This window comes from Balearica regulorum, chromosome 1 (genome assembly GCF_011004875.1).
Source record: "Balearica regulorum gibbericeps isolate bBalReg1 chromosome 1, bBalReg1.pri, whole genome shotgun sequence".
NCBI classification, from domain to species: domain Eukaryota; kingdom Metazoa; phylum Chordata; class Aves; order Gruiformes; family Gruidae; genus Balearica; species Balearica regulorum.
Window position 1 is genome coordinate 84,506,553 of NC_046184.1, and position 15,866 is coordinate 84,522,418.

Genomic DNA, 15,866 nt, shown 5'->3' on the forward strand with positions numbered 1-15,866 from the left:
ATTGCCCGCGTTCCCTCCGCCCCGGTCACACACGGCTCCCGGCCGGGGAGCGCCCGGCCCCGCTGGGTTTTGTTCCCAACTCCGCCTCGGCCCTTCTCTCACCTCCCCCCCGCCAGTCCCCTCCCCAGCCCCGGCGTTAGCCGGCAGTCCCCTCCCTCGGCCGCGTTCATTTCATACCAACTCTCATTCCTCGCATTCCTCACTTCCTCCTTTCAAACTCCAGAGGAAATAAAAACCCTCCCTTTTCCTCCCAAACTCTTGCCCGGCCTCCGACGCGCGCCCCCCCCCCCCCCCCCCCCCCCCCGCCGCCGCCCGGGCTCGCTGTCCCGCCAGCCGTTCCGCGCTCCTCAGGTGAGTGTGCGCTTTGTGCCTCCGCTCCCGCCGGCCCTGGCTGCTTCTCCGCCCCGCTCCGATCCCCTCCCCGGCCGGCACGGCATTGTTCGGGCCGTACCCACCGCTGCGGGACCCGGGGAAGGGGGGAGCTCCGAGGGCCCACCCCGGAGCCGCCCCGAGGGCAGCCGCGGCTCCCCGGCAACTTTTTTTTTTTTTCTTTCTCTCCGATTTGGTGGTGGCGACGCTGAGCGAGAAGCTGACCCGCCCGCTCCCCCTGTCCAAGCCCCCGCTCCCACCCCTGCGGGCTCGGGGGTGGGGATCGGGCGGGAGCGAGGGGCAGGCGCGCAGTAACAGCCCTCATCTGTTCTTTTGGCAGAAAGTCCTGGAGCAGAAGGAGCATTTGAAGCCGGTCTCCGCTGCCCCTACGGAACAACAGTTGCTCTTGCTTCGCTCAGGTCAGGACACGCTATTTCACGATCGTTTTCGCGCGGGGTGAAGGGGCGCGGGTGCCCGCAGGAGAGAGGGTGAAAGCCGGTCATGTGCGACAGAGGAGGCACAAGCGTACAAAGGAAGCGGTGGGAACATCCTCAATGGAGGCTCCGGCGGCTTCCCCCGTCGGGAAGGGGCTGCCGGCACTGGGACTTCGGAAACTCGGTCGCTTGTCGCGTCGGCAGAAAACTGCTAGCGCTTTTAATGGAGAAAAAAAAAAAAGTTTCTGTACCGTTGGTAGATATGCCCTTTGAGGAAGGTGGAGAGGAGGATCAGTACTTTCTTCAATAAATTTTAATGTAAATTATGGAAGATGTTTTGGGGAAAAACAAAACAAAAAGTCATAAGGAAACCCATCTGTGAGAAGACATGTGGGTTGTTGCAGGGCATTTACCAAAAGATGAGGGAATACTGTTTTCCCAGATCAGTTATTCTGAAGTTAGACTTGAGTTTTGGTGGCGTGCTCCTGGAAAGGATTTAAATTTAAACAAACAAACACACCCCACCCGTCCAAAAAAAAAAAAAAACCAAAACCCCCAAAAAAACAAACACCAAAAATCAAACAAAAAGCTTCTCCAAGTAATCTTTTATCTTATGTAGATAACTTCGTTTAAACGATTCCTTGCATGGAATTATAAAGATGGGGCTTTTTTTTGTAGAAGAGGGACAGAGTGTAACTCAAAGTACTTGATAAAAATCCTTACAATACCTTATGGTGAATGGTCATATAGAAGTAAAAAAACCCCAAACCCAACCGTAACTAATCTACCAATATCTTTTTTGCTTTTGTTTAACCTGAAGTTCCACTCATGTTACTTTCTAAGCTTAGGAGTTGAGTTCTGCGAATCCTCTACAAATAAACAACGCAAAATACTTTTCAAATGCAGGGGCTGGGTGGGAGGGAAGGAGATTTTTTTTTTTTCTTGTTTCCTATTACTCAGAGCAGATCGGCTTCCACTAGACTTGATTGCACTGTCCATGTGCAAAGTGAGTGGAGCATTTGTTCACCTGTATGTCCATCTGTGTAGATGTAGGAAGTTTTATTGTTTCTCCTGCAGAAGGAAGCGGGCAGTAGGACAGGGGAGGAGCGAGAGGAGCAGAACAAGGGGGAAAGCAGACTGGGTATACAAGTGGTAGGGCCTGGTTGAAGCTGCTGTACCACCACCTGTGCAGTTAAAGCCTTTTGGTCTTGATAGCTTCTTCTTATGCCAGAGAAGAGGCTGGATCGTGCTGTAATGAATACACAGGGGCTTCTTTATTAGGGCTGTTGTATGCTATGGTTCTCTTTGGAACTTGGGTCGGCAAAGCAAAGGGCAGCCAGCCAGTGGGTGCAGTCACCTTATGGGGTTTTCCTAAATCCTGGTCTGGATGGTTCCCTCAGACTCTAGCAGGTGACAAAGTCTATTGTCCTTTGTTCACTTGTGTGTCATGTTGTCCCATCCATGCTCCCCCCACTCCCCCCCAATGCTATACGATGGATTTTCCAGTAATTTTCTTGGGCAACTTTTCCATCACCCAATGTACTTTAACATCAGAAAAGTTTTCTTACTCTACTACAACAGTTCTTACCTTGGTGCGTAAGTCTGTGAAATGATTGCTTATTTTCTCTCTCTGCACCTTCTAGGTTCTTACAAGCTGCTAATGAGACTAAACTTTTAATATTTTTGAACGTTTATTATTCTAGGCCTAATGATTGTGTTTTATACTCTTCACTTTCTTCAACTTATCTGTATTGCTTATGCAGAATGAAATCTGATATTCCCTGTGTTGGAGGTAATTAATCTCTCTTTGTTGCCCAAAGTAATATCTGAACACAGGCAGACAAAAGTTACATTGGTTATTTTGTAGAAGTGTTTGCTTTGCAGACAACTTTCTCATTTGTTCAACATTCTCACTCTTGCATGTTTTTAGCTCCTGCTTCTGGCAGGGCTTTTTCCTTGATTTATCTCTTGGTTTTTTCATTGTTGTTTCTTCAGTTCCTTTGCATTACTTTTTCCACATAGTCTTATTTGTCCACCTTACTACTTTTGTTTGGTTTTGAGCTGTCTGAATCCTTTTGAGTTTTTCCTGTCCACTGGTGTTTGTAAACTTCATTCTGTATCACCTGCAAGTTTCATTAACATTACCTTCGTTCAGTCTTGGATCTCTAATAAGATGGCAAAGAAATCTGGACTGGCAAAGATCTCTGCAGCAACCCAGTGAATACTTCCTGTAGCTGTTGGTTCCATTGGTATATATCATTACACTTAGTTTTGAAGGCATTAGTTAATTTTCTAATAATATGAGCAGTACTCTCCAAAGCCAACTTGAAATAATTTTTCAGCCATGATTTCCTGGGAGAGTAGCAAATGCTATTCTAAATCTAAACCTATTACATCAGGGACTGTATTCTTTTTGTTCCCTAACTTCATGGGAAGTCTATCCTCCTTTGAATCAAGTTTATCAAGATTTACAGTAGTGTATGCTCCTATCTCTCCCCAACTTCTGCATTATGCCCACCACCATGCTAAATAAATGCCTAACGTGTTCCTTTGTAGATCCTTGTAAAAAGTGAGGAATTTGGATGCATAGAGCTCATTACAAGATCCGAGACTAGATGCTTAGAAAGAGTTCTTTGGGGTTTAGAGGTGTTTTGGGTTCTTGGGGGTTTTTTGTTTGTGATTTTTGGGTGGGTTTTTGTTGTTGTTGTTTCTGCCCCTTGGGTCCTCCTTTTTCTGGAGATGATGCAGTCACTCCCCTTTGTTTTTAACACCATATGAATTAGGCGTTTTCCTGCTAGGGAGGGGCAGGTTTTCCAGTTCCCGGTGCCACTGGCTGAGTCACTGGCTCTGTTTTTCTGTTCCGTTGTAGGTTGATAATTACTTTGTTCTTACCTTCGTTAGAACGTGATTGCCAAAGGGTAGGTGTTTTACTTTGCTGTACTTCTGAGACATGAGTGCCAGTGTCTTTCAGAGCCTGGATACAAGCCTTTGAAGCATCTGCTTTGCAATTGCCAAAGAGAAAATAAATTAGCATAGTCCTCAAAGTGCTCTCCTCAAACAGTATGGTAACCATTAATGACAGATGTCCAGGCAAAGTCTAATCTCTTGTAACCAGGACTGCTTTAACTGAAGGAGGAAAAGTCAAGAGAGCACTGAGCATGTGTATACTGAAATGGAAAGGGAGAATTTGTGGATATGTCTTAAGTTTATCTTACCTGATCATACTTCTCCATAGCAAGTCCTTGAAATAAAGCTCACTGGTAACAGACTAGTAGGGTTTAGAGAGGTTCTCTTGATTTGAAAATCTTGTCAGCTTAGAGGAAAAAAGAGAGGGGTGTAAAAGACGGGTTTGCATGAGAAGATTTTCTCCAAGCACATTCACTGCTCGTTGATTTATCTTTCTAAAAATAAATAAATAAAATCCTATTTATTTCCCCACTCCTGTTTGTTTGTGAAGGATCTCAGCAAACAGAAGAGAGTAACTGTGCAGGGGAAACAATGTAAACAGCTGTTTCTATCCACTCAGTAATCTAATTCAAAAACCAAAGAAGCAGCATCTTTTTCCACTGTTTTTGGTCACAGGTTTTATTTGTAAGAACATGATTTAAAAACGAGACAAGTCTGTAGTTGTCTGTGTCCCTTTAAGAATCTAGTTTTGCTTGGCTAGCTGCCCTTGTTCTCATGTAGATTAATCCAGCAGAAGGTATATAACCTGTTGACCTTCCTGGCGAGAAGGGTCTGGAAGGGCAAAGAGATAAATTGGAAGGTTCGTGCTTTCCTGTAATATCTGGGGGCAAGTTTAACCTGTGTTTTTCAGGTTTTGGCACTTCTTTTTAATCTTTTTTTCTCTCTCTCTCCCCCCCCCCCCCCCTTTTTTTTTTCCTTTCTTAGTGATTCCTGTTTGAGAGTTGGGGTTGTTACTTGCAGGTTATCATGATTTTCACTCGCTTTCTGTGAAATCCCTATATGTTCAGCAGATTGGAAATGACAGTGTGTTTATGCCACAATTAAAAGGGAAGAGTTCTGACCTCAAAACTAACTAGTCCAAGTTAAGGACGGCTCTACTGTCTCTTGTATCAAACTGGTAGGAGAACTGGAATCTGGCTAAAATGTATGGTGTCTGTTAGTCTGCTAGGAAATGTCAGACTCTTACAGGAAAACAAATCTGGTGGACTTTCCTCAGTGTTAGCCCTCAAGAAGTGATCATCTCAGCTGTAGGCAGTGAATGTTCACCTGCTGCATGTTCCAGGTGGAGTGTGTACTCCAAAACTGAGCTAGGGTGGTTTCTGAATACTCAGAGAGAGTGCAGCTTGGTTGGTAGCCGTGAGCAGGGTTCATTCATATGATGCAGATGTTTCATGGTTGTTCTTTACTTAGGGATTGGTTTAACAAAAGTATCAAACACCTTTAGACTCCCATCTAACTACTACTAAAATCAAGGCACATGCTTAATTAGTTGACTGAATTGAGGTCCCAATTTATGTACTTGTTCTGCCTGTTGTGGTTTGCTTTTTTCTTTAGGCTTTTTAGTAAAGGGCTTAGCCCTGGCTGGACAGGTCGTGCCTGCAACACAAACAGCCTGCAAGCACTGCAGATGTGGAAATCTCACTGTGGGTTGTGTGGTCAGTGCTCCTGTTTATTCTGTTCTAAGTCTCTTAGCCCAGGTTCAGCTATTTCTTTTATTGGAGACTGGCTACCGGCTATAGTTCTGGAGCTAAATGTTTTCACTGCTTTGGATGAGATTTGCAAACACCTGTCTCTGAGTTCATGTGAAATTCTGCCATTAGTGTCACGGGAAGCTAAGTATGTCACAGTTGTGAGTTGTTTTGGGACATCTACTCTCGAGTCCTAGACAAGAGGTTGAGAAATGTCATAAACAGGAGGCAGGATTAGGAAATAAGAATTCTACTTGGATATAATAAAATAGGCATTATCAGTCTCTCAATTTCATGTTAGTTGTCAGGAAACACCCAAAAGACTCCAGATTTCCCTATCTTTTGATAATTAAGTGAATAATGTGCTTTGGGAGAATGCTAAACATGATTTATTTCTGTCTCTAGCTTGGTTTGGTAAGACCCAAGTCATTTTAATTGGTCAATGCCTACACTTGTCAATACTTGAAGGGACAGTTGTGATTTAAACATGTTAGCTCACACTACTGGTGATTCTGCAACAGAAAATGGACATGATTATTGGACTTCCTGCTGGTTCATTGCTTTCTAACCAGCTCTGTGCTTGTTGGGAGAATTAGTCCTGGTGACCACTGCTGCTAGCATGAGGGTGGCTAACCATTTTTACCCTGCCACAACCTTCATCGGTTTGGGAAGCTGTGAAAAACATGCAACATATCGTGAAAGTCAGGGAGAATGAGAGCTCTGGGAACAGTTCCCGCGTGGGAGATAACAGTGACTCCCCAGGAATTGCACTGTTCCTTTGAGGGCTGGGGCGAGCTCGTTGTGTGGCTCAATCCCAGGGCAACCTGGCAGTGTCAATCTCTGCTGCCCTTCCTGGCTCATTTTTTCTCTCCCAGCTGAGATGTAAATCACGCAGTAGGCGTTTTGTGAGTCCAAGGCTGGTGGCCTTGTGATGTAGCCTGTACATGGGAGTTGTGCACGAGTTGCCTGTGGCTCAGGATCAATCCCCAAGCTGGCCACCCTTAGACGAGTGGCGGCAGAACCAGCCTTTGGGTTTTGTTGTTGTTGGGTTGTGTATTTTTATTTTTTTTCTCCCCTCCTTATGGCAGCACGACTCTGTATTCTGTTTCCTTTATCACAAATGTAACTGATTGGATGGTGTGCAAGGCCACACACAGCCTTATCTCATCACATCCTGTTTGACTGCGTTATCCAGGGCTGCACTGATAGAAGTTCTCCTCTCTCCTTGTTTTGATTTATATCATTGTGCTGGACACTGCATCCTCTCTCTGTTTCAGCCAGAGCTCAGCTACTGCAGTAATTTAAGAGTGTTTTGCTTTGCTCAGGAAGTCAGGTGCCTTTTGAACAGCAGCTGCTGCAGGCAGTTTCAGTGTAGCAAGCAAACCAAGCTTGATTTTGTTCTAGGCAGCATGATAAGCGTTCAGCTGGATTCTAAGCTTGTTGGATATGATCTGGGGCTAGCAGTGCTTGTTCCTTTGTTAAACCAGTCTTATTCAGTGGTGAGATGGAGACAAAAATCTCACAATGCAGCCTGTAGATGTAATGATTATATTACTTTGCCCAATACACAGAGGGAAATGTCAGTTCTCTGTTCTTCCTTGCCTGGGCTGCTGCCTGTTAAGAGCTTTTGCTTCCCTTAACTGCTTTTTATTCATAGGATCAGGCAGCATTACTCTTGTGTCCCGAGTGGATAAGGGTTATCCCAAGGAATAGCCAGCATTGCTCAGGGATTGCAGGAGTCCCAGGGCAAAAGGTGAGATTGTAGACAGCCTCAACACTTGGCTAAGTTGTTACGGAGTGCTTGAGTGGAACACTCTCAAAGGGCTCAGGGAACTGCACCCACCCATTTCTGCTGTCCCTGGATCTTCTGCTGAAACTCAGTGGCTCCAAGCTGATTTAATAACTGGAGTGTAACTCTTGAGGATCCTGACCAACTAACTGGTTGTTGGTTGTGCTGCAAAAGTGCTGTTACCTTCATAGATATAGTTAACACTAGTTGGTCTGGGTGCAGTTACATCTTTATTCTGCTCTGTAGAGACCTTGTAAACATGTTCATGATTTCTGTCTTTTGCCTGCAAGGTCTTTATTCAACTTATTCAATAGCAGCTATTCAACTTAACAGACCTTAGTTATTGTTGAATAGCTGCTTTCCCACCTTCTCCCTTTCCAGTACTTTTTTTTCCTGCAGCCTTTGAGTTGCACCTCTTGGAGCTACTCATCTACTGATTGCACTCATTCTTCTCTTTCAGAGGAACTGAGCTATTATTGTAAGTGTCCAATAGAATTTCCCAGCCTTCTGCCTCTGGTAAGTTTGAATGCTGTCTTCCATTGTACCCTGCGCAATAGATTTCCTAGCATTCCAAACTGTTTCTTTCCTAACCCCAAGTCTCCTTGTATGACTGCATTGTGTAAGCTCATCTGTTAGTGTGTTCTGGATGGAAGTAACTGACTGGTTGTTGCTGTTTCCAGGTTTTCTTATTGTTATAAACTACTCTAAAGTTATAGTCAGAGCAGCAGGACATAATCTCTTCTGGCCAAACTAATTCTTTTTTAAAATTCTCTGTTTGACTGCTGATCAGATATGAAAATGTTGTGGTTCAGATCCTCTATAGTAGCAGCTTTGGCTCATGTTACCAAGGCAGTGAATACCAGAATTGTTTGTTTTTATTTGCATTAGAATGACATCAAGGAATACCTGTAATGGTAAGCAGTCCCTGTCCCCACAGCTTGCAGTTCCATGAAATGAGATGAAGGGACATCCCTGGTAAAATGAAGTGACTTGCTCAGAGTGCAGCCAGGTCAGAAGCAGGAGTGGAACCGCACTGTCAGACTCCATATGGCTGCGCTGGCAAGCATTCCTGCCAGGGAGGGGTGAGTGGATAGGGATGTCTCTGGTTAGTGTGATTCCAGCAGGGAAAGGGGGTGGCCATGGAGTAGGGGGAGTCTTTTGGACAGAGCAGCTCTAAGGAAACTGAACAACTGGAGACAGCTGGCTGCAATTTTTCACATCCTCAGGAAAGTATGATTTTGTGTTGAGCAGCTGCCACAGACACTTAAGAGGGAGCTGTTACCAACAGTAATGACTGAGGGATTGATATTAGAAAGCAGATGTGTCAGACTATGGAGTCTGTTAAAGATGCGCGCTCTGTCAATGAGACCTCTCTGAAGAGCTCTTGGCAGCTGTCTAGCCCTGCAGGATCTCTGAATCTCAATGAGATATCATGTGTGAAAGGAAAGAGAGTGTTGAAATTATCAGCATCAGAACAATTAAACCAAAGCTGCTGGAGCTGAAAGATTTTTGTGCTTTCTCCATGGTTTTGCTTTCCTCTGACCCAAAAGACTGTCTTTGTGATTCACTCATTAAGAGATGGGCCATGGCAGAAAGAACAACAGGGACCAAGAGTGAGTAAGAAACAGTGTTTGGACAGAGGGAAATGTAAGAAGGCAGTAGCGATACTGTGGTGAGGAGGTGGGGGCTGTGAGGAACTTGTGTCTGATCCTGGGAGAAAATTCTTGACTGGACCCCACAAAGAAAGGTAGTTAATCATGTCTCAGTAAAATGAATGGGATCAGAATAAGAACAACTGTAAGGTACAATACCAGAAATACAAGAGCTAAGAAGCGGTGCATAAGTTCGCACTGAGGGAATCTGAAGAGAACAAACACCAAGCCTGGGACCTCTGGCAAAACTTCCTGTTGTAAGAATGGGACAACATCCTCTGACTCAAGACATACAAAGAACTGTGCCTGGCTGAGGGATTCAGATGGGGAAGGAATTGTCTGAGCATGCCTGGGAACGGCAATGTCTGTTTAGTGAGTTCAGAATCAAATTCCTTCCACATCAGAAGAAAGCTTTGTGATTACAAGCTCTTCCACAGGCAGAACGTGTAAATTTGCCTTGCTGCGTTTTCTCTCCCGTTTTCTCTCCCGTTTTCTCTCCCGTTTTCTCTCCCGTTTTCTCTCCCGTTTTCTCTCCCGTTTTCTCTCCCGTTTTCTCTCCCGTTTTCTCTCCCGTTTTCTCTCCCGTTTTCTCTCCCGTTTTCTCTCCCGTTTGTCTTTCCTTCCCTCTTTCTTATTTTCCTTTTCTTTCTCTCTGTTGTGGTTTTACCCCAGCTGTCAGCTGAGCACCACCCAGCCACTCACTCACTCCCCCCCCATCGGGATGGGGGAGAGAATTGGAAAAGTTAAAGTGAGAAAACTCGTGGGTTGAGACAAAGACAGTTTAATAGGTAAAGCAAAAGCCGCACGCACAAGCAAAGCAAAACAAGGAATTCATTCACCACTTCCCATGGGCAGGCAGGTGTTCAGCCATCTCCAGGAAAGCAGGGCTCCGTCACGTGTAACGGTTACTTGGGAAGACAAATGCCGTCACTCTGAACACCGCCGCGTCCCCATTCTCTTCTCCAAGCTCCTTAGAAACTGAGCATGACATCATATAGTATGGAATATCCCTTTGGTCAGTTTGGGTCACCTGTCCTGGCTGTGTCCCCTCCCAACTCCTTGTGTACTCCCAGCCATCCCACTGGCAGGGCAGTGCAAGAAGCAGAAAAGGCCTTGGCTCTGTGTAAGCACTGCTCAGCAACAACAGGTCCATATAACAAAAACATCTCTATTATCAACACTGCTTCCAGCACAAATCCAAAACATATCCCCATACTACCTACTATGAAGAAAATTAACCCTCTCAACTGAAACCAGGACACTCTTTGTCTCCGTCTTTCCGTCTTAATTTCCGTCTTTCCGTCTTAATTTCCGTCTTTCCGTCTTAATTTCCGTCTTTCCGTCTTAATTTCCGTCTTTCCGTCTTAATTTCCGTCTTTCCGTCTTAATTTCCGTCTGTTTCTCCTTCCCTCGTCTTTCCTTTTTCTCTCTGTCCCTTTCTGTCTTTCCATCTCTTTCTTTCTCTGTTTCCCTCTCTTGCTTTCCTTCTCTGCTCATCTCCTTTTTCTGTCTCTCCATCTCTCTGTCTTTCCATCTTTTCTTCCTCCTTGGTCTGTCTTTCCCTGCTTCTTTCTCTTCGTCTCTTTCCCTGCTTCTCTTCTTTTTCTGTCTTTCCGTCTCTCTTAGTCTTTCTGTCTCTTTCTTTCTCTCTGTCCCTTTCTGATTTTCCTTCTCTCTGCTTCTCTTTCTGTCTTGGTTGCCTGTCTTTCCGTGTTTCAGTCTCTGCTTCTCTCTGTCTTTCCAGCTTTCTGTCTCGGTCTCTCTGTCTCTGTCTTTCTCTGCTTCTTTCTGTCTCTCTCTCTCTCTTTCCATCTTTCCTTTCTTCTCTGTCTCATTCCCTGCTTCTGTGCTTCTCTCCTTTTTCTGTCTTTCCGTCTTTCCTTGTCTCTCTCTGCATCTCTGTCTCTGCTTCTCTCTCTTTGCTTCTTTCCATCTCTGTCTTTTTCTCTCTTTGCTTCTCTCTGCTTCTCTGTCTCTCCGCTTCTTTCCATCTTTCTGTCTTTCTCTGTCTTTCTCTCTCTTTTCCTCTGCTTCTTTTCCGTCTTTGTCTCCCCTCCATCTTTCCGTCTCTTTTTTCCTCTGTCTTTCCTTCTTTCCGTCTTTCCATCTCTTTTCCTCTGTCCTTCTGTCTTCCTCTGCTTCTTTTCTTTCTCTCTTTCCTTCTTTCTGTCTTTCTGTCTTTCTCTCTCTCCCCCTCTGCTTCTTTTCCATCTCCCCCTCTGCTTCTTTTCCGTCTCCCCCTCTGATTCTTTCTTGCTTTTCCTTTCTCTCTTTTCCTCTGCTTCTTTTCCATCTTTCTGTCTCTGTCTTTCCCTCTCTGCTTCTTTCTCTTTTCCTGTGTCTCTGTCTCCCTCTGCTTCTTTTCTTTCTCTCTCTATCTTTCCTTCTTTCTGTCTTTCTATCTCTGCCTTTCTCTTTCCCTCTGCTTCTTTTCGTCTTTCCCTCTGTCTCTGCTTCTTTTCCATGTTTCTCAGTCCCTCCCTCTCGGTCCCTCCCAGCTGCTTTTCCGTCTCCCTCTTTCCCTCCGTCTCCCTCTTTCCCTCCGTCTCCCTCTTTCCCTCCGTCTCCCTCTTTCCCTCCGTCTCCCTCTTTCCCTCCGTCTCCCTCTTTCCCTCCGTCTCCCTCTTTCCCTCCGTCTCCCTCTTTCCCTCCGTCTCCCTCTTTCCCTCCGTCTCCCTCTTTCCCTCCGTCTCCCTCTTTCCCTCCGTCTCCCTCTTTCCCTCCGTCTCCCTCTTTCCCTCCGTCTCCCTCTTTCCCTCCGTCTCCCTCTTTCCCTCTGTCTTTCCCTCTCTCTCTGCTTCTTTTCTGTCTTTCCCTCCCCTTTCCGTCTCTCTGCCCTCTCTTTTCTTCTTTTCCGTCTTTCTCTCTGTCTTTTCCCTCTCTATGTCTTTCTTTTCCCTCTGTCTCTCTCGTCTCTTTCTCCATCCATCTTTCCGCTTCTTTCTCCCTCTTTCTCTCTCTCTGCTTCTTTTCTGCCTTTCCATCTCTTTCCCTCTGCCTCCTTTCCTTTTCTCCGCTTCTTTTCCGTCTCTCCGCCTCTCTCTGACTTTCCGCTTCTTTTCTGTCTTTCTGTCTCTTTCCACTACTTTTCTGTCTCTCTCTGCCTTTCCCTCTCTTTCCCTCTGCCTTTCCCTCTCTCTCTGTCTTTCTGGTTCTTTTCTGTCTCTCTTGCTGCTTTTCTTTCTCTAACTTTCCTTCTTTCCATCTCTGTCTGTCTCTTTACCTCTCTTTCCGTCTCTCTCTGCTTCTTTTCCGTCTCTCTGTCTCTCTCCTTTTCTCTCTCCCTCTGTCTTTCCGCTTCTTTTCCATCTTTCCGTCTCTCACTCTCAGCCTTTTGCTTTCCCTCTCTTTCTCGCTTTCCCTCTCTTTCTCGCTTTCCCTCTCTTTCTCGCTTTCCCTCTCTTTCTCGCTTTCCCTCTCTTTCTCGCTTTCCCTCTCTTTCTCGCTTTCCCTCTCTTTCTCGCTTTCCCTCTGTCTTTCCGGTTCTCTTCCGTCTCTCTCTGCCTTTCCCTCTCTCACTCTGTCTTTCTGGTTCTTTTCCGTCTCTGTCTCTTTCCCTCTGTCTTTCTGCTTCTTTTCCCCTCTCTTTCTCTCTGCCTTTCCCTCTCTCTCTGCCTCTCTGGTTCTTTTCCATCTTTCCGTCTCTCTGCCTTTCTCTCTGTCTTTCTGCTTCTTTTCTATCTCTCTCTTTCCCTCCGCCTTTCCGTCTCTCTCTGTCTCTCTGCTTTTCTGTCTTTCCATCTCTCTCACTCTCCGCCTTTCTCGCTTTCTGTGTCTCTCTCTTTCCCTCTGTCTTTCTCTCTCTTTCCCTCTCTCAGCTTCTTTTCCGTCTATTTCCGTCTCTGTCTCTCTGCTTTTTTCCATCTTTCCGCCTCTTTGCGCTCTTTCCGCCTCTTTGCGCTCTTTCCGCCTCTTTGCGCTCTTTCCGCCTCTTTGCGCTCTTTCCGCCTCTTTGCGCTCTTTCCGCCTCTTTGCGCTCTTTCCGCCTCTTTGCGCTCTTTCCCTCTGCCTTTCCGCCTCTTTCTGTCGTGCGTTCTGTCTTGCGCTCTCTCCGCCTCTTTGCGCTCTTTCCCTCTGCCTTTCCGCCTCTTTCTGTCGTGCGTTCTGTCTTGCGCTCTCTCTTTCCCTCTGCCTTTCTGCCTCTTTCTGTCTCATGGTCTCTCTTTCCGCTTCTTTTCCATCTTTCCGCCTTGCTCTTTCCCTCTGCCTTTCCGTCTCTTTCCGTCTCGCTGTCTTTCCGCCTCGCACGCTCTCTTTCCCTCTGCCTTTCCGTCGCACGTGCTCTCTTTCAGCTTCTTTCCCTCTGCCTTTCCCCTTCTTTTCCGTCTTTCTGTCTCTCTCTCTTTCCCTGTCTTTCCACTTTTCTGTCTTTCCGTCTCTCTGCTACTTTTCTGCTTCTTTCCCTCTGCCTTTCTGTCTCTGTCTTTCTCTCTGTTTCCCTCTGTCTTTCCACTTCTTTTCCATCTTTCCGTCTGTCTTTCTGCTACTTTTCTGCTTCTTTCCCTCTGCCTTTTTGTCTCTTGTCTTTCTCTCTCTCTCTCTTTCCCTGTCTTTTCTGTCTCTCCCTCTCTTTCCCTCCGCCTTTCTCTCTCTCTGTCTCTCTGCTTCTTTTTGTCTTTCTCGGTCTCTCTCTCCTTTTCTCACTTTCTCTCTGTCTGCTTCTTTTCCATCTTTCTGTCTCTGTCTCTCTCTGCCTTTCCCTCTCTGTCTCTCTGCTGCTTTTCCATCTTTCTGTCTCTTTCCCTCCACCTTTCCCTCTGCCTTTCCGTCTCTCTCTGATTTCTCTCTGCTTCTTTTCTCTCTTCCCCTGTGTCTTTTCCGTCTCTCTCTGCTTCTTTTCCGTCTTTCCGTCTCTCTCTTTCCCTCTGTCTTTCCACTTCTTTTCCGTCTTTCTGTCTCTTTCTGCTACTTTTCTCTCTTTCCCTCTGCCTTTTCATCTCTCTTTCTCTCTTTCCCTCTGCCTTTTTGTGTCTTTCTCACTGCTTCTTTTCTCTCTTTTCCTCTGTCTCTTCCATCTCTCTGCTTCTTTTCTGTTTTTCCGTGTCTCTCTCTCTGCCTTTCTTTCTTTCTGTCACTCTTTCCTTCTGTCTTTCCATCTCTCTTTTTCCGCTACTTTTCTCTCTCTTTACCTCTGCCTTTTCGTCTCTCTCTGTGTTTCTCTCTCCCTCTGTCTTTTCTGTCTCTCTGCTTCTTTTGTCTCTCTCTCCTTTTTTCTCTCCCCGTCTCTCTCCTTTTTTCTCTCACTCTTTCCGTCTTTCCATCTCTTTTGCTCCACCTTTCCCTCTCTCTCTGTCTCTCTGCTTCTTTTCCATATTTCTGTCTCTCTCTCTCTCCACCTTTCTCTCACTTTCAGTCTCTCCCTCTTTCCCTCTGTCTTTCCGCTTCTTTTCTATCTTTCCATCTCTCTCTTTCCGCTACTTTTCTCTCTCTTTCCCTCTGCCTTTTCATCTCTTTTTCTCTCTTTCCCTCTGTCTTTTCTGTCTCTCTGCCTTTTTTCTGTCTTTCCGTCTCTCTCTCTCTCTCCGTGTTTCTCTCGCTTTCTGTCTCTTTCCGTCTCTCCACTTCTTTTCCATGTCTCTCCACTTCTTTTCCATGTCTCTCCACTTCTTTTCCATGTCTCTCCACTTCTTTTCCATGTCTCTCCATCTGCTTTTTTCTCTCTGCTTTTTTCCATCTCTTTCCCTCCATCTTTCCCTCTGTCTCTCTGCTTCTTTTCATATTTGTCTCTCCACCTTTCTCTCCCTTTCTGTCTCTCTCTCTCTTTTGCTCTATCTTTCTGCTTCTTTTCCATCTTTCTGTCTCTTTCTGCTACTTTTCTCTCTTTCCCTCTGCCTTTTCATCTCTTTCTCTCTCTTCTTTTTCTCTCTTTCCCTGTCTTTTCTGTCTCTCTGCTTCTTTTCCATCTTTCCGTCTCTCTCTGCTTTTTTCTCTCTGCTTTTTTTCCATCTGTCTCCCTCCACCTTTCCCTCTCTCTCTCTGCTTCTTTTCCATCTTTCTGTCTCTCTCTCTGCCTTTTTCTTTCCTTGTCTCTCTCTTTCCCTCTGTCTTTCCACCTCTCTCTCTTTCTGCTACTTTTCTCTCTCTTTCCCTCTGCCTTTCCGTCTCTCTCTGACTTTCTCTCTGCTTCTTTTCTCTCTTTTCCTCTGTCTTTTCTGTCTCTGCTTCTTTTCCATCTTTCAGTCTCTCTCCCTATCTCCGCCTTTCGTTCGCTTTCCCTCTCCACTTCTTTTCCGTCTTTCCGTCTCTTTCTGCTACTTTTCTCTGTCTTTCTCTTTCCCTCTGCCTTTCCATCTCTCTGCTTCTTTTCCATTTTTCCGTGTCTCTCTCCCTGTTTCCCTGTCTTTCCACTTCTTTTCCATCTTTCTGTCTCTCCGTTACTTTTATCTCTCTTTCCCTCTGCCTTTTTGTCTCTGTCTTTCTCTCTCTTTCCCTCTGTCTTTCCATCTCTCTCTTACTTTCTCTCTGCTTCTCTTCCGTCTTTCCCCCTCCGTCTTTCCCCCTCCGTCTTTCCCCCTCCGTCTTTCCCCCTCTCTCTCTGCTTCTTTTACGTCTGTCCCTCCGTCTGTCCCTCTTTTTCTCTCCCTCCATCTTTCTGTCTCTGCTTCTTTTACATCTCTCTGTCCCTCTCTCTGCTTCTTTTACATCTGTTCATCTCTCTCTCTCTGTCTCTCTTTCTGCTTCTTTTCTCTCTTTTCCTCTGTCTTTTCTGTCTCTGCTTCTTTTCTGTCTTTCAGTCTCTCTCTCTCCCTCCACCTTTCTCTTGCTTTCTGTCTCTCCCTCTCTCCGCCTTTCTTTTGCTTTCCCTCTCTTTCCACTTCTTTTCTGTCTTTCCGTCTCTCTCTTTCCGCTACTTTTCTCTCTTTCTGTCTTTCCCTCTGCCTTTCCTTCTCTCTCTGCTTCTTTACTGGCTGTCCCTCTCTCTCTGTCCATCTCTGCTTCTTTTACGTCTGTCCCTCCGTCTCTCTCT

At 45.8% G+C, this 15,866-nt stretch overlaps 1 protein-coding gene across 1 annotated transcript in view; it reads left to right on the forward strand.

Moving 5' to 3' along the window:
• Positions 1-15,866, forward strand: part of TEAD4 (TEA domain transcription factor 4) — a 72,778-nt gene continuing 56,912 nt past the window's right edge. The window contains exons 1-3 of the mRNA XM_075762748.1: positions 1-351; positions 710-788; positions 7,708-7,763. The gene's annotated coding sequence lies outside the window, so the exon portion shown is untranslated. The remainder of the gene's footprint in view (positions 352-709; positions 789-7,707; positions 7,764-15,866) is intronic.